Source organism: Cyprinodon tularosa, unplaced genomic scaffold (assembly GCF_016077235.1).
Source record: "Cyprinodon tularosa strain WSP-4 unplaced genomic scaffold, ASM1607723v1 ctg773, whole genome shotgun sequence".
Classification (NCBI taxonomy): Eukaryota; Metazoa; Chordata; class Actinopteri; order Cyprinodontiformes; family Cyprinodontidae; genus Cyprinodon; species Cyprinodon tularosa.
In genome coordinates, this window is record NW_024039533.1 from 104,083 (window position 1) to 123,445 (window position 19,363).

General features: G+C 39.7%; 1 long non-coding RNA gene across 1 annotated transcript; it reads right to left on the bottom strand.

Annotated features, from left to right (window-relative positions):
- Nucleotides 1–13,561: 13,561 nt before the first annotated feature.
- On the bottom strand, nucleotides 13,562–13,969 carry LOC119773638. Its single transcript, XR_005279441.1, has 3 exons — nucleotides 13,945–13,969; nucleotides 13,711–13,856; nucleotides 13,562–13,642 (listed from the first exon to the last, which is right to left on the bottom strand). It is a non-coding gene; the product is annotated as an uncharacterized LOC119773638 (long non-coding RNA).
- Nucleotides 13,970–19,363: the final 5,394 nt, after the last annotated feature.

A 19,363-nucleotide genomic window follows, 5' to 3' on the forward strand; every position in this document is an offset into this window, starting at 1 on the left:
TATAAAGCCTTAAATGGCCAAGCTCCATCTGATATCAGAGATCTGATTGTTCCTTATGTTCCTAACAGAGCACTTCGCTCTCAATCTGCAGGTTTACTAGTGGTTCCTAGAATTTCTAAAAGTAGAATGGGAGGCAGATCTTTTAGTTATCAGGCTCCTCTCCTGTGGAACCAACTACCAGTTTTAGTCCGTGAGGCAGACACCCTGTCTACTTTTAAGGCTAGGCTTAAAACTTTCCTTTTTGATAAAGCTTATAGTTAGGGTGGCTCAGGTTATCCTGAGCTATCTCTATAGTTATGCTGCTATAGGCTTAGACTTTTGGAGGACATAGGGACCCCCATTTCATCATTCTGCTTCATTCTCTCTCTGTTCTCCTATTCTACAGAATCTGTTAGTTCAATCTCTAACCTTCTGCTCTCTCTGCTTTTCCTCAGAGTAGCTTTGCCTCGTCTGTTCCTGTTTGGCTGTGACGTCATCCTGGAAAGAAACATCAGCTGTGCTGCTTCTATCAACACCCTTGTTTATAGATGTTGGAGATCGGCCTGTTTTCCAGTGTGGTCCTGTTTCTCTGACTGTGACTGAGTGGATGTGCTCTCTTCGTCCTCTGGCATGGGAGCTGCCTTGGAGCTCGTCTGCCTGGCTGTGTGTTTCCTGGACGGGGCCGCCTTTTACAGCTGCTTTTTGTATCTCTGCTTCTGTCTCCTTGAACCCCAGTCGGCCTCGGCAGATGGCCGCTCACACTGAGCCTGGTTCTGCTGGAGGTTTCTTCCTGTTAAAAGGGAGTTTTTCCTCTCCACTGTCGCTACAAGCATGCTTAGTGTGGGGGATTGTATTTGAGTCAATGAGTCAATGCAATCAACTGGTTTTCCTTAGATAGAAAACTTTGTATCAATTTGACTGTATGATCTGGTTGAACTGTAAAGTGCCTTGAGATGACATGTGTTGTGAATTTGGCGCTATATAAATAAACTGAATTGAATTGAATTGAATAGAATAGACTTTAAAATACTTCTATTAGAATATAAATCTCTGAATGGCTTAGCACCTAAATACATCACAGACTTGCTATCAGTGTATCAACCCTCCAGACCAGCCTGCTCTGCATACCTAGAACCAGAACTAAACATGGAGAAGCAGCATTTAGTTCCTATGCTCCACTTATCTGGAACAAACTTTCAGAAAACTGTGCAGAAAGCCTGAGTTCCTTTAAATCAAGACTAAAAACACATTTGTTTAGGATTGCCTTCAACTGTTCTGCCAGGTCTCCCTCGAAAAAGAGATTTTATGTCAAGGGACTTCCTGGTAAAATAAAGGTAAAATAAAAATAAAATAAATAAAAGTTCTTGTTAAACAGTTCAACTGAAACATCATTAGTTCAATTTTTTTTATTTTCTTTAGTCCAACTGTTTTTAATGTTCTTTTTTGTTTCTGCATTTTTTGTTTTATTTTATTTATTTTATATTTTTTCCTACTTGCTTTGATTCTGTTTTATTTTCCTATATTTTAATCATGTAAAGCACTTTGCATTGTCTTTGTACTGAATTTTGCTATACAAATACATTTTCCTTGCCTTGCCTTGCCTTTAAACCTGGGTTTGAATGGAGAGTAAGCCATTCTAAAGCACATATCAAGGAGCTCATTTTGAGCCTGGATCCAGATTTATTTTTGATTCTGTTCATGGTGGAGAATCCTGCTTCACAGCAGCAGGTTGAGCCAAACATCCTGTGGCAGCCGGCTTGCCACAGGTTTGCCTGCCGTTTCTAAAAGTAGCAGCAGCAGCAGCCCAGACTGACAGCTCATTGGCTCATTTGGATCACGTGCAGCCTGGAGCCGGACGCTCCGCTAATCTGTGATCTCTGTTCTATGCCCTAACCACTAGGCCACCACACTCCCCCCTTATTGTGTCCTGCTCTAGATTCAAGTTACTTTTGGTTCCTTGATGTTTGCAGGAAATGATTTAGTATGCAGCGATGAGCCAATCAGGGATGTTCCTTTGAAATCCAGTAATCTCCTGCCCCGACCCCTCCCAAATAAAAACAGAGCAGTGTGTGGAAGTAAAAGTCCAGAAAAGTCCAAAACTGAATCTGATTCAGGCTGAATTTCTGCAGCAAACTGTTCTTCAGCTTCTGCTGCAACATTTTGATCAATGTAACAGAGAATTATTACTTTACAATAATTATGATTATATTTGGACCAGCTGTGCTACAATAAAACATATAGGCTATAAATAATCTGATTTCGTCTTCTTTTGAGTCAGAGTTTATCAAACCATCAATATTCAGTTTCCTTTTTGCTTTTTTTCGCTTGTCTAAACATATAGAAAAGATGACGTCCATTTATTATTCATTGACCCCCGAGCCGCTGCGGTTTGCTCTGCTGTTCAGTCCGGTGGACGTAGGTCTGAGTGCATGAATACATGTAAGATTAATAATCTTAACCTTTTCTGTTCGTGTTAAAATTATGAATGTGCATTAGAACATTTGCCGTAACCAAACTTTCAGGTCGTTTTCTCTGACTTCTCTCTAGCACCACCTGCAGGCTAAGCCTGGTGGTTTACATATGCTATTATGCAGGGTGTATTGAATGCCGCTGCGGCCTTTGTCTTGTCCTTCCTCTTTTTGTCCATAATTTACCCTCCAGTCCTGTCATGATCGGTACCTTAAACCCAGTTTGTATAAAACTCTCTCCGATCTTCAGTTTAACTCTCTGTTTGTGGTTTAAAATCAGAAAATCTTCCTTCCCTGCTGCCTCTAGAAAGAAAATCTGTTTTCTTTTTTCAGTCTGGGTCCCTGCTGCTTTGCTGAGCTGCTCCCCTCTTCCTCCTCCTCCTCTTCCTCCTCCTCCTCCTCCTCCCTTCCTCAGCCGGCTCTGTTTTCATTCCATCCTCCCCCCTTGTCTTCCCTCTGGAGAATAGGGGTCATTGCACAAATGATTACTCAGACCCCGGTCTCCATGGCAATGCTGCCGTGTAACGGGCGACAGGCATGCATGGAGCACAGCAAAGACGCCGATTAGTGAGCTGGCGGTGGAGAAAGCGAGCGCTGCCTTTGTGTGGCTTCGTTTTGCCTCCATTTTTTTGTGTGTTTTCTGGGTGTCTCCAGCTAACTGAGGTGGAGGGAGGGGAGCAGGGAAACATTCTGCTCACAGCCCTCCAGCTTTGTCTGCTTCTCTTTCTTTGCCTTCTGTTTCTGAATGAGGACTGCTGTTGGTTTAATTCAGAAATGGTTCCAACGGTCCAGTTCGAATACATCAAATCTGTTCAGAACAGACAAACTATTATTCCCTGACATGTGTGAAGAAGAAAACAAGAATAGGAAGGATTGAATGACACATTTCGGTGCATCAGATTGGGCTAATGTTTTGCTCTCTTCTGCTCTGTTTCTCCAATTAGGGACGATCCTAATCGCCAATATACCTGTTAATTATCTTGGGTGGCATCAGTATGTACACACTGGCTAGCTGGATGTGTTGTAATTTGGTATGGCTGTCTTTTAGACCAGTGGTTCCCAGACTTGAAGGGTCTTAATTTGATCTTAAAGCAGCACCGTGTAATTTCTTACAAAACTATTAGCTTAGTTTGAGATATAGGCTGTGTCTGATTGCACGCCCTAGCCACTATATAGGGACCTATATTGTGGTTACGCCCTTTTAGATGAGTGTCCGAAGGTCTAGTTGATGAAAAAGTAGTGGACCTGAAATTTCCCACAATGCACCTTGAAAAGTAGTGATCATCACTATTGATGTTCACAATTTTCAGGCCGCAACAACTAGAGGAGAAGATATATCCCAGATTGCTTTGCGAGAGAGACCGCTGTCAGGTAGTGACTGCGGCAACAAATAACAAATATGGCGCAGGCATTGTTCGGTGAGGCGGATTTACTTGACCAACAGGGAGCAAAAAGTAGTGATCATCTGTGCGAAATGTCAGTTAACTAAGTTCACTATAAAGTCGTCTATATAGACCCCGCTCTATATAATGATTGAGGGATTTAGGGGTTAGGGCGGATGGTCAGATGCAGCAATAGAAAATAACTTTTCAGGTCAATTACAGCACTTGGTGTGTATGATGCTCCGTTCAAGCTGCCCGTTTCGAAAACTCCTAAACCTTGATAACTTGAGAGAGCCAGATCTGTCACTAAATGAGTCATGTGATCCTGAGCACCGCTCTTCGGCAGTCTGAGCTCCCATTAAAGACCCGAGGTAGCTAAGCTTAACCCTGTAACGCCAAATGTATCGTATTTGATAAATACGGTTTCTGAAATGTTTTGCGTCTGACACCTTTTGCATAATTTAATGGTAAAAGTTTTGCTCAAAATCCTATTGTACACAATCAGATATACCTGATGACAGCCAGTAGAAGACTACACAAAAAATAATCTTGACTTATCGCATAGTAATAAATTATTAATATCAAAAATGTATTTCTGTTTTTTCTTTTTACATATTCTATTAAAAGGCCAAATAAGGACTTCAAACCAAAAAAAAAGTAATTTTCTGTTTTGTTTTATTCTTGGATCGGGCTTTAAAGGGTTAAAGTGTTAATGATGCGATATGGATTTCATGTAATTTTCGCTAAAATCATATAGGAGGACATAGTAAGGCGTTCTGAGTTATTTATAGATCAAACAAATCTTATTTTGAACACAAATACTCTGTATTTAATAGCACCAAAACAGCACTCTGATTAACAGTTAGAAAAAAAACATCTCCATGTGGTGATGTCAGAGAGAGAACACAATTGGAGCTAGCTAAAAATTCTAGAATGGAGATGGATGGAAACTAGTGCTGCACGATTGATCTAATCAAAATCGCTATGTCATGCTGCCGATCGAGAGTATGCGCAAGACCGACCAAGAGTTCATGAAACCTCATGAGAGGGCACGGGGGGAAAAAAGTTTGCGCAACACTGATCGACAGGAGTTGCTCATGATACCACAGTTGAAATTTTGCATGAAGGCCTAATGAAATGGGACACGAGATTGACATGACATTGTCATGATTTTGGCGCTTATGGCTGGCTTGATTACTCATTTCATACACCTGTCTAGCTCTACCCTGTTTCTCATCACTGCTCATTCAATCCACCTGCTCCTGCTTCTATTTAAACTCCTTGATCCAAGCCATCAGTGGCAGGTTATTCTTGGGCCTTGGTGTAGATAGTTTTCGAGCATTGCTTATAGGGTTCTGTTTGCCTGATCCAGATCTGTTTCTGTACTCTTTGAGCCTGCCTGCCTCTGTCTGATCTGTTTGCCTGCCCTGTCTTCGGACTCCTGTTGGATTTTTCTGTGGACCGAACCTTGATCTGCCTCTTGACTTCGCCCTGTGGTTATCCTGCGTACCTTCGTCTGCTCGGGTCTGATCTCCTGTTAGTCCTGCAGTCTTCTAGGCTTCTGCATCGGGAACTTTCTGACAGTGTCCGCTGTGTCTTGTTAGCCGACTGGGTGGAATCACCCTCGTTCTCTGAGCACGACTGAACTGTCAAACCATGTTAGTGACTCAAGCGTTCATAATAATCGTCTTTCAGATGACGGTGGTCACTAACCTGTGTTTCTCTCCTATAGATGTTCCTGTTATAGATCCCCTAGCTGCTGATACCGCATATCCACAGCTGGTCTTGAAGTGAACGCTTTTAAATAATTTCACTGTCTGTCTTCCATAAATTCTGGGTTCCTCTGTTCTGAGTCATGACAGATTTTTTCTCTCTAAAAATGTTACTTTCTTTTTCTGCTGTTGCTGCTCCTTTTTCTTATTTTTTAGTACTGTACCCCAAGAAAAAAATCTTGAGGCTTAATTTGAAGTTCAGATATATACAATATATATACTAGAACTTCAAATGTATATAAGTGTACAACTATGGTATAAATATATATATATATATATATATATATATATATATATATATATATATATATATATATATATATATATATATATATATATATATATATATATATATATTTATATATATATATATATATATATATATATATATATATATATTTATATATATATATATATATATATATATATATATATATATATATATATATATATATATATATATATATATATATATAGATATATATATATATATATATATATATATATATATAGATATATAAAACTCAATTGTGAATAACAAAAAGTAGTTCAGCTAATCATTTATCATATATAATATTTATAATTTTGACCAAGCAATTTGTTTTTGGGTTTTCATTGCGGGATACCTTGCCTACAATTGTAACTTTTTAAATGATTTCTGACCAAGCTTGTTAAAGTATAACGGTTTTCATGAGCAGTTTTTCTTGACATAAAACTGTCTGGAGTTGGGGGAAACTGTAAGTCACAGAGATTTGAAATTTGGCACACAGGTAGATCTCCTCAAATCATGAAAAAAAAAGTCTCTTGGAGGTATGCCCTAAAACCCACAGGAAGTCGGCCATTTTGGGTCAAAGTGCGATTTTTTCACTTTTGTGGTATTTACCAAATATAAATAATACTGGTGACTCTAACTGAGCTAAAATGGACTAAATTCAGGTTAATATTAAGGGAAATTAGATATAATAAAAAATATTATTGTCTAAATATTTAAATCCCATAACATAGAACAATAGATCTTTGATTTTATGTTTTTTTTTCCAGATCTTTCGTGATAGATGTTATATCATATGACATTAATTCTACTAGTATTTGTAGAGTGGAACCATTTTTATGCTTGTCCAGAATGTGATTGGATGAGAAGAGCAACAAGAATATTAGCTTTTTATTATAAAGCTTTAAGCAAATTATCACTGAAAAACTACAGGTTTGAAATATAGATTTCACTTAAAATATGGGAATATGCATGTAAAGATAAAAATAAGGAAAAATAAATGTTTAATATACAAAGATCCCAAGTTACTGTGTTTCTACTACAGGCAGCAGCAACATGAGAACGTCCATCTATTTCTGATCAAGTTATTTAAAGCATATAAAAATAGAAAAAAAATCAATATTTTCTTTCTCTCATTTCAGAAAATGAAACATATTTATTGTATAGATTCATTACACATTTATATAGATATGTTATTGTTTTATTATCTGTAAGTCATGATAATCAAAACAACAAGAAATAAAGGCTCAAAATATTTCACTCGGTTTAATCAATCAAAATTATATATTCGTCATGTAAAATATTAAACTGCATACAGAAATTTTCCAGATTTACCACTGAAGACTGCTAGAAGAAAATGTTATCATAGTTTGGTTGTTATGTAAAAAATTGAATATCTTGATTTCTTGATCTCCAGTTCCCTAAAACTGTTTTTATTTTATTTTCATGTGGGTATTTTCCTTTCCATTTTGGGAATATCTGACACAGACTTACAAAGAAGCCGTCTGCGTTTTCATTATCATTGCCAGACTACAGTGTCTAGGCTCCGTTGTGAGAGCATATTTTAGCTTGTGCAAGACTTTGTGTATCAGGTTACCCGTCAAACTGCCCGAGAAGCAAAACATTCCCATACTGAGTCAGGACAGACAGTGTTGTGTCTCGACAGCTGCTGGACAGAGACAATGATTCAAAAGTCTGATCTTCATATGCAAAAACCTGAATTCATTAGTGATTAGAAAGCTTTATTATAATGACAAATGCTCTATGGCTAATTAAGACGATGGTGGAAGATGTTAAGTGGTGGAAATGTTTGGAAGCTATGGTTATAGAGCGAGGTCTCCGCCGATGTTAGGCTGTTGATCAGAAGGTGAAAAGTGACCCAATTTCAATTTAATGTAGAATAGGCCTGTAGTAACTCTGGAGGAGCTGCACAACTATGTCCTGAACTCCTAAAAAACCGGATCTTCATGAAGGAGATTAAAGAAGTAAGGAGCTTCCTCAGAGAAGACCATAAAAGATAATTTCTGCCCCAATCTTCCCTTCCAAGAGGCCCTGATAATCATGGAGATAATCCTGCCGTAAGGGGGATCGGGAGCGTTCCGACCATCAACCTGGGAAATTCCTCATGTTGAATTGGCCCGATATCATAGGTGTTCCCCAAAGATAAGCAACATTCCATAAAACACAGGCGTTACTTTCTGAAGGACTGGTGTGGACAGTCCCCACCAATCATTTCCTCCCTTTTACGCTCATTTACTTTAGCCAAAGATAACAGGGGTCGGGTGCAGCTTTCTGTGTTCAGAGGGTTTTGAGTCCGTATTTGTTCTCCTCTCTCACGCCTCTTGGTATAACATCATCGGTCCGTCGTTTTGAGACTTCTGATTTATGGTTGCATTTCACTGAGTAGGAGCTCTGTGGTTGGAGAAGAGACACACAGCAGCACTCAGTGCATTTAACCAACAGCTACTTCCATAGATGTTAAAAGTCAGGAGACTGTCATGATTTAATTAAAGGTCTGACCCAAAATGCAGAAGACCAAACAGAGAGACCAGGGAAAAGTTTAACAGGTTTATTAGGAATAATGTTATGAATCCAGTGTTGCTCTGAACACTGTCAAACCGGAACTGAAAGGTGAGGGGAAGACAGTGTGATTAGTTCAGGCTCAGTGGGAAATTTGATTCTTCGGTTTGAATTGGAGGAATGGGTTCCAGACTCACTTCTCCAGGAAAAGGTGTCCTTTATGGAATCCAGTCTGTAAGGGGAGGTTCCAGTGATTGTCTTGTTTGGTGTTGGGCGGACAGGGTTTACTCAGACTGCGGTTGTTCCTAGGTGAACGAAGAAGCTGACTGCCACCTTTGCTTGGCGTGAAGCTCAAATGACCTTTAGGGGAAAGTGGATCCAAACTTCCTGTTTGGAGTGAACGGAGAAGCTGACTGGCACTCAGATTTCCTGCGGTACTTGAACGGGCTGCGGTGCAGATGAAAACTTTGCTCGGTGTGAAGCTCAAACGACCTCTTGGGGAAAGTGGATCCAAACTTCCTGTTTGGAACCCAAGCTCAGTTAGAAGCTCAGTTGAACCTTCCAGAGAGAGAAGGACCGAACAAATCCAGTTTGTAATATGACTTCCTGCCGAGAGGCAAGACAAGAACAAAGTTAAGAGTCATCTTGACAAAAACTCAGTTTGACTCAACAAAAACTCAGCTTGGCTGGAGTATCTAAAACTGGCAAACAAAAATTCAGGTTAGACTCTGCTAAACTAAGCATGGCTAGAGTACCCTGTATTGGCAAACACTCTGGCGTCGAGGTAGTGGCAGTCAGCAGCTTAAGAACACTCCACAGGTAATGAGGCAATGAGCTGCAGGTGTGCAGGGAGACCCAATGAGGACGGAGCACCACCTGGTGGAGGAGGAAAGGAAAAACAAAAACAGACCACACAAACTGGATTCCTGACAGAGACGAGGTGGTTAAAAACATTAGAGAAGCCACCAAAAAGATAGATATACGAAGCTTTTTCAGCTAAAAACAGCAAAAGATTGTAAGTTTATACAAATTAGTAATATAATGCAAGAAGCTGGAGAAAACAAGTTTACAAGTTAAAAAGCTGGGCATCTCAGAGGACCATGACTCCCAGTTACAGGCTGAAATTAGCATGTTTTCTTATTGTACAGATAGAATCAGGCTGCAGAGCTTCTACACATCTTGAAATGTAGTTTCTGGCATCATTATATTAGTAAAGAGGTTCATAAATCTTTTTTAAATAGAGCACAGAGAGAAGAAGGGAGAGCTGCAGATTTAAAGGTGAGACAGATTTACTGGGATATGCAACATGCAATAAAATATATCTCCAAGTTTACCAGAAAGTTTACAAGAAAAAAAAATGCTATGCTGTAATTAAATGCAGCATATCCATATTTTTCTGGATGGATGGATGGTATTGAAATTGTACTTCTAGGGATGGATGATATGTTGATTTTGGCATCAGAATCAGCTGTTATTTGTTGTATTTTTAAACATAAATGTTTTTGGGCCCTATATATATATATATATATATATATATATATATATATATATAAAATGCACTAAAATACATCTCTCTAACTATCTATAAATATAAATATCAGTGTGTTATGGTTCTCTTGTTTTCCCAACGGGTGGAGTAACAGTAGGTCCATCAGCCTAGCCTCATGAGACCATCCTGATCTCGCGAGCTTTCAAGGTTTCACTCGCAGATCAGTCTGGAGACTCTCCGTTAAAGAAAATTTGGAGCCGTTCACCAAACGAACGTCCAATCAGCGTTGGCTTTGAGGCGGGTTGAGGTTTGACGCAACGAGAAGCGCGACATTTCAGTCTAAAGAACATGGCGGCTTCAGCCGATGAAACTAGCGTTAGCGTGGCTATCGAGCAAGTTTTATGGGAATTACAGAGTATTTCTTCACTGAAAATAGAGCAAAACACTGCTCTGGAGGCTTTTCTCAGGGGAAAAGATGTTTTTGCTCTTCTCCCGACTGGTTTCGGCAAGAGTAGCCTGGCTTGTGGTTGTGTTTCCGTCGTCGCTCTGTTAGTACGTCATATGCTTCGTTGATCTGATTGGTTTATTTGGCCCGTCTATCACCAACATAGGCCAATCAGCGTCTGCTCTGCCGATAATGCAAGCGTAGAAGAAGAAATGTGCTGTTTACCTGTGCAAAGAAAGAAACAACGAAAGAAAAATGTCTGAGGACTTCAGTGTTGAGGAAGAGCATGAGTTCTTTGCCGAGCTGAATGCGCACTTTCATCTGGTTTGGTCTGCCGCGGTTTCCGTAGACTCGGGAACGTGCTTTCAGGAAATCCTATACACTACTGTTTATGGTCTAAAAACATTCTAAATGACTTCGTTTCGAGTAAATTCTGGATGCTACCCACTCAGGACACTTGGAATACATTGGACGAGCAGTATGGAGGAATATTGACACGTTTTTTGTGGACTTTTATGGACCTTTCTGCCTCAGGCACCATAGACCTCCATTATTTGAATGTCAGCAGACAGCAAGAAGCCTCCCAGATCTCCAGATGCATTTGAGATATCAAAAAAGTACTCCAGAGTGTTGTTCAGCATGGGGGTGAGTAGAAAATGAAGGCTAATCATGTTTTGGGTGTACTATTCCTATAAAATAGATAAAATGCACTTGAAATAAGAATGCAATTGTATTTTCTTATTTTAAATGTAAATTTTCTTATTCTATTGGCAAAATGTCTCTTTTACCTCCTCAATCCAAGAACAAATGCACTTATTTTAAGAAAAAATGAATTTTGATTTTTTTCCAGTGTACAGAGAGCCCAATACAAACTCTTGTTCTTGTCCGATGAAAACGTTGTTTCTGGCGTACATGCAGACCAATAGAAATGCTGCTCAGTTCAGAGGAAAGGCCGCCCCAGTAAAGAGAAGCTGATCTCTTAAACACTATTTGAAAAGAATGCCAATTATAAAACTCAATACAAAAAAGAGAAATTTGAAAATATTAAATCTGTGCAAATACAGAAAAACTATCGGAGCCGAGCCCAACTGTTGAATTAGTACTAGTTTAGCACGGTTTGGTTGTGTCTGGCACGGTGAACTGCCTGCCCATTCCTCCACCTCAGTTTTCCACCTCAGGCCTTCAGGATCTCCAACCTTCCTCCTCACACCCACTGCCATCCAAGGCCAAAAACCATTCCTGTGACTTTGCTCCTTACCAGAAAGATTAGGAAGAATTTTGATTTAAAAATCTTTATTTATAAATAAACTGTATCCGTTTAAGTGTGGATGAATAAACTAGAACATGTCAAAATGCAAAGTAACCTGCTCCTCTGACTACTTAGTTGGTTTCAACGCCTCAAGGTTATAGGAACCAATTAGAAGAGAGGCATCTTTTGAAGGACTCCGCCCACTTTTCTTACTCATTACCTTTGTTCTGCGGTTTGTCAACAAACTGAGCTGTCAGTTTCCACGTTGAATCTCTTCACCTGCTATCCATTGATGAAGGCTTCTTGATTAGATGTTGAGTTTAGTTACCAGATTGATATCACCTGATCTGAACTAGGTGATATGAATCTAGGGGAGAGAAGGTAGAACTACTCAGGGTAGGATGGTGGTTCTTTTTAAAATATGGTCTGATGTTTGAAGCTGTTAGAAACAAACCCCTGAAAACCTTCAACCGGACCTGCAGGCGAAAAGGGTTCTCTAAAGTTCACATGCATCACCTTTTTTGTATTTGTTTTATAACCAAACAAAATGTTTCTTCTGCTACATAATTATGCAATAGACCTGTTACGTAAAATCCAATAAAATCACGTAGATATTTATAGCTGGAAGGTTGAAGAACTCTGTTAAAGAATTTAAAAATAAAATCAGAAAAGCTTGAATCTCTACTAGGGTTGTCAAAAGTATCGAAACTCAAAAAAGTATCGATACTGAAATGTTGTATCCGGATACAATACTCGTTTTTAAAAGTATCGATACAGTGCCGTCACCAGTGGCACCTAAGCAGTCATTCATCTAAAGTGGTGAATAGAGGAAAATGCACTTTCAGAACACTTTGATTGAATAATTCTGTGCTCTTTTCAGTTTCAGATGTTTTTTTTGTAAGAGGAGCAGCTGCTGAGAATTATTTTTGTTTCTTAACCGGTTCGGCTAGTGTCATTGTTATGTGTGCAAAGCATAGCCAAGGAAGGAACACTTAATTTGAATTTTATAAGTTTTTTATCAAGCTTGCTTAATATTATGCACAGCATACAACCTTTATTGTGTTTATTTATTGTATTTTATTTATTAAGGAAAATATTTCTGTAGACTTTTGGAGTCTTTGTTTTTATCCTTGTGGTATCGAAAATGGTATCGAGTATCGAATATTTTCCTTAGTATCGGTATCGAGTTGAAAAGTTTAGTATCGTGACAACCCTAATCTCTACCAAAACATCTCCAAACCTTCAGTTAATTTGATCACTAATTTAAACAGATTAATGAGTTAGAAACTAGCTAATAGTCGGATCCATACCTGGGTGATGCAGTAATAACATATGCAGTCTCTGGATATGTTTGAAGATGTTTGGCAGCAGATAAATTGGAGCAAACTCAAGTCAGCCGCTGTTAAAATGAACTTAATTATTAGTAAAGAGAAGAATAACTGAAGGGCAGGTGGAGCAGCAGAGAGACAGACACAGCTACAGTCTCCACATGTCCTCACAATTTCCATGGAAGATCTGTATCCAGGCAACCACTGAGCTGGTGATGTTTCATCCTGCAGCAGCTACCAGAGGAACACAGGTGAGCCCTCTCATAGCTGCAGGGCAGTGAGAAAGTAAACCCTGAAAGATTTGTTTTGTTTTAATATTTTAGATTTAAAAAAAATCCTCAAAAGCCTAAAGTTTCTATTGATAAATCCATCCATCCATCCATCCATCCATCCATCCATCCATCCATCAGAGCATCTCATATCTGCCAGGAACCTACATTTTTCAAGCATAATTGAGTCTTGAGGTCAACCAGTGTGTCCCTTTTTGGCTACCATACTCAAAGATGGGGACGAAACATGGCGTCTTCCATTGGATGCATCACCACCTATGTATATTTAAACAACTCGTTCTTAATGTTATAACGTCAATAAGCATACAGTTGTCATGACGGGGTTGAGATGTCTAACCCACATGCAGAGAACACTCAGGAGACAGAGAAAAAGTTCAAAGATTTATTCACAGAGTTTTCAAATGTGCACTGGAACTGGGTTGGTCCGACTGGTCACGGGAGGATCACCACTAAGGAGAACAGAGAGGTTAGGGGATTTCCAGGGGTCCAGTAGTTTGTCAGGTGATTGAGTTAATACCTGCTCTGGGGCGGATCAGATCAGCAGGAGGGGGGTAACCCTGAGGGTCCAGAGGTTTGTCGGCATGCAGAGACTGACCGAATGCAGGCAGGCAGATTCCAGACTGAGTCACTTTCCCGGTTTCAGGTTTTCAGACAGGTCAGGTTCTGTAGGCAGAGAGAGAGAACTGGATCAGGCAGGTTCACACAAAACACAGAGATAAGATCAGGCAGGTTGGCTCAGGTCTAGCTGTACCATTACTGGCTAACACTCTGGCACTCCGCCTCCTTAAGAAGGAGTCTCCTGATGAGCAGATTGAAGACAGGTGTAGCAGTCAGCTCATGCCCCCAGGAGGTCTCGTGCGCCCTCTGGTGGAGAAAGTGGACAAAACTCCAGATCCCAACAACATTGAGGAAAAGTGCTATTTTGCAAGTTCTCCCTCTTAAAAACCATCGAGGGGTCTGGAATTGTCATCATAGGTGCATGTCCACTGTGAGAGACATAATCAAAAAAATAAAATAAAATCCAGAGATCACAATGTGTGATCTTTTGAAACTATTTATTTGTATGATGCAGCTGCAAATTTCGGTACAGTAGCCTTTGTTTGCAATTACAGAGGTCAATTTTTTCCTGTACTTTTTGACCACGTTTACACACACTGCAGGAGGGATTTTGGCCCACTCCTCCATGTAGATCTTCTCTAGACAAGTCAGGTTCCTGGGAGAAACAGAGTTTGAGCTCCCTCCAAAGATTCTCTATTGGGTTTAGGTCTGGAGACTGGCTAGGCCCTGTCAGAACCTTGATATGCTTCTTCCAGAGCCACTCCTTGGTTATCCTGGCTGTGGGCTTCAGGTCATTGTCATGTTGGAAGACCCAGGCTCCACCCATCTTCAATGCTGTAACTGAGGGAAGGAGGATGTTCCCCAAAATTTAGCAGTACATGGCGCTGGTCATCCTCTCCTTAATACAGTGCAGTCGCCCTGTCCCATGTGCAGAATAACAGGCCCAAAGCATGATTCTACCACCCCCATGCTTCACAGTAGGGATAGTGTTCTTGGGATAGTACTCATCATTCTTCTCCCTCCAATCACAGTTAGTGGAATTATGACCAAAAAAGTTCTATTTTGGTCTCATCTGACCACAGGACTCTCTCCCATTACTCCTCTGGATCATCCAAGGCGGGCCTTGACATGTGCTGTTTAAGCAGGGGAACCTTCCAAGCCATGCGAGAATTCAAACCATGACGTCTTGGTGTATTACCAACAGTAACCATGGAAACGGTGGTCCCAGCTCTTTTCAGGTCATTGACCAGCTCCTCTCGTGTAGTTCTGGGCTGATTTCTCACCTTTCTTAGGATCATTGAGGCCCTATGAGGTGAGATCTTGCATGGAACCCAAGTCCGAGTGGGATAGACAGTCATGTTTAGCTTTTTCTAATGATTGCTCCAACAGTGGACCTTTTTTCACCAAGCTGCTTGGCAATTTCCCCATAGTCCTTTCCAGTCTTGTGGAGGTGTACAATTTAGTTGTTAGTGTCTTTGGACAGCTTTTTAGTCTTGGCCATGTTAGTAGATGGATTCCTACTGTTTGTGTGCAGTGGACAGGTGTCTTCAGGTAGTTAACAACCTTGAACAGGTGCATCTAATTTAGTATAATAAATGGAGTGGAGCTGGACAATATGAAGGCACACTAAGAGGTCTTGACAGTCAGAATTCCAGCTAATAAATAGGTGTTTAAATACTTAATTTGCAGCTGTATCATACAATAAGTAGTTAAAAAATCTTACATTGTGATTTCTGGATTTTTTTATTAGATTATGTTTCTCACAGTGGACATGCAGCTATAATGACAATTTAAGACCCCTCCATGATTTCTAAGTGGGAGAACTTGCAAAATACCATGCTGTTAAAATACTTACTTTCCTCACTATACCTTTATTTTTGACATGATTGTTATCAGACCTTGGCTGAAGATATATTTCTGAAATCAACTATTGATTTTTGCGACAAAAAAATAAGTGAGTTATAAACGGTCAACATAAACTCTTGATGTGCTGCTTTTGCAAACTATTTCTAAGCTTGCTGTTGATGTGCTAATAGCCAACGACTAGCATTTGCATGAAGTTTTGCAATTATTATCTTGAAGGGCTGATGTGTGATAAATCCTGTAAGGTGTCCTATGTATTCTATCAACTGACTTTGAATGAGAAGTATCATAATTTCGTAACACTTTACGCTTTGGGTCTCAGTATCATCTGGGCTATCAGCGTCTTTAATAGGCAATTCATGCTGAAAACGCTACAATTGATCTAAATCGAGCCAATTCAGCAAAGCAGAGTAAGTCAACAATCCTTCCAAGACTCATTACCTGTTATCACTAACATTTATAGGCAGCTGTTTCTGGGTAGAATAACCAGTTGGTTAGTTTAGGTTTAGTTAGGTTTAGATTAGTGTTGCACCGATACCGATACCAGTATCGGACGGGGCCCCGATACTGCCCTGAAATGGTGGTATCGGTATCGGCGAGTACCAACAAATAGGACACCGATACCATTTTGAGAGCCATAAGTTCATTCTACTATTGTCACCCATTCCTGGTAGGCAATAAAACTTTTTATTTTTATTATCCAGTAGAACTTTTTAATAAAAAGTTCTACTGGATTCACTCTGTATTCGATTTTTTCCTGCTTCACAAAGGTAGGCAGCAGCTTGACAAAGCCATGATGGCAATTATTTTACATTATTATGGTATTGGTCATTGGCCGATACTGCACAGCCAGGTATCGGGTATCGGTATCGGGGCCAAAAAATGGCATCGGCGCAACACTAGTTTAGATTAGTTAGTTTATTGCTGTCTGATTTAAAGCTATGGCAACAGAGTTTAACTACTCATAGCATTCATGGCAGTACCAGTGTTTTTACAGCACTGTGACTAGAAGAGACTTTCTACATGCAACATTTGTTAAAATAAACTTTATTTCAGTGTTTATCTCCACATCTGTTATGTGTTTGGCCAGTTTGATGGACTCTGACTGTCCTTAATGCTTATTTCCTTAAAAGATAATCTTAAAAATAGAAAAGCTGGCTCCCTGGTTTAATGCAGAGCTGCGCACTCTGAAGCAAAATGCTAGGAAACTGGAGATAATATAGCGCTCCACAGGCTTACGGGGATCCTACCCAGTCTGGAAAAATAGTTTCCTGCTTTATAAGAGGACGCTTTGTAAAGCAAGAGCAGCATATTTCTCCTTATTAATAGAGAATAGGAATAATCCTGTATAGCTCCAGTGGAGCTCGTTAACAAGTTAAATTGAATCCTGCTTTTTCTATGTCTGCTTCTGTCTCCTTGAACCCCAGTGGGCCTCAGCAGATGGCCGCTCCCACTGAGCCTGGTTCTGATGGAGGTTTCTTCCTGTTAAAAGGGAGTTTTTCCTCTCCACTGTCGCTACAAGCATGCTTAGTGTGAGGGATTGCTGAAGAGTCAATGAGTCGATGCAATCAGCTGGTTTTCCTTAGATAGAACATTTTGAATCAATTGAACTGTATGATCTGGTTGAACTGTAAAGCGCCTTAAGATGACATGTGTTGTGAATTAACACTATAGAAATAAACTGAATTGAATTTCTAAGTGGATCTTTAGAGGCTGAGATGCTAAAGCTTAAGGCTTACTAAATGTAGCTTATGTTGATGGTATATTGATGTATATCAGTGTGACAGAGGTCTGACTTTCCTCAGATTCCACACATTTACCAACCTTTACCTCAGCAAAAGGAACTCGGTTTGGGGTCTATCACAAAAGCTGGATTCACTTTGAAGCCAGTGTGACACACCCATTATCTAATGTTATGAACAGAGGTGTTAAGAATCAAAGTACAAATACTTTGTTACCTTACTTAAGTAGAAATTTTGGCTATCTATACTTTCCTGGAGTAATTATGTTTTAGACAACTTGTTAACTTCTACCCCTTACATGTTTTGCATTGTCTCTACTTTCTACTCCTTATATTTTAAGAATAGACTTGTTAGTTTTATGTCTTTTTTGCTAATTTTCGTTATGATCTGTTGGTATTTAAAAAGACACAACATCGAAATAATTTGTTTCATCCAGAAAATTTCTTGGTTGGTGCTGCCCCAACTTGTTGCTGACCGCATACCAAAATAAATAGTTTTCCAATATTATGTAAAGTTAAATTTGACACTGTTAGCATTAGTAATAAAACGAGGAAACTTAAGTATAAGGAAATTATAATCCAGAATTGTAGAAAAATGTTCCTTTAAAATCTTCTGTCCTTAACATTTGTACCTACCTTACTTTTACTTTTATACTTTAATTAGTTTTAAAAATTTCACTTTTACTTGAGTAGAAAGCTTGTGTTGAGACTGTAACTGCTATAGAAGTGTTTTTAAATAGTAGGATTTATATTTATACCTGAGTAATAAACTTTAATACCTATAATCTATAGAGCAAGAAAGGAGCAAATCCATTTAAACAAAAAATTATGAATTCCCGTTCATCCAGTAGAATGAATAAAGAGCAGGGGAAGTTGGGCTGCTATAACCCGAAAGGTTGGGAGTTGGATCCTCGAGCTTTTCATGTGTGGAGGAGCTCGTTACTGCCCCCTACATGCAGACTAATTCATGCAGATTTGATCATAATTTGGGTTTTAATGCTAGAGCCCTAAATAAACCTGCAAACATTAAGAATATGTGCAAAGAAGTCCAGGTCATAGCTAAGCTAAAGCAGCTCATCTACGACATCCATCTAATACATATCCAGAGATGATAAGTTAGTGTTAACACCCCCTGCTGCATTGTGGGAAGTGTGGGATGTGTTTGATCATTCCTAATTGATCCCTGTCTCTGTGACTGCACGGAAGCGCCACTTTAAACTGGTAGAGTACCTTTTTAAGTGGGTAATTAAAGCGATCCAGGAATGCAATCTTCTCCTCCACTTAAATCAGGGATGAAGAAAGATGCAAAAAATTGGACTAATGAGAGAGAGACGGAGAGAGAGAGAGATGGTGGTGCACAGCTTGCACGTCCTTTTTCCACATTTACCGTTTAGTTGGTGCTGCTGTATTTGTCTGTGTGAGGTTCTGTCAGCTTTGTCCCTCAAAGAACTCTTTTTCTCCAACGCTTTTTCTTCTCTAGGAGAGAAAGAGGAGGGGGATGGAGGAAGGGAGGCAGGCGGTGGTGGTGGTGGGGGCTGGAGCCAGCAGTCTGGAACAAGCATGACAGAATTTGAATTATAGAAGCAGCACAGCAAAGAGGAGAGGGAGCAGGAGGAGGAGGGGGGCTGATGCTGCTCAGAGGATGTGTGTGTGAGGGTGTGTGTGTGTGTGTGTGTGTGTGTGTGTGGGGCTGGATCCGTGTGGTGGAGAGCAGAGAGGAAGAAAAGACGGAGAATCATTTCCAGCAGCAGAGGCTGTTATTTTGAAGGCATTGTTGAGAAGCTGTGTTTCTGAGCTAATTCTTCATTTAGATGCAGCTGCTTCTAATCCTGATATAATGAAGCACAAAATGTTAGAGCTAAATGTCCTCAGTATGAAAAAATAGCTAAAAACAAAGAGAGAATGGACGGTGACGTTGGATTGGAAGTACAGCATTGTTCATTCTACTGTTTTATCACAACATAACATTAAAAAAAAATAAGATTGGTTCTAAAATCTATTAGATTTA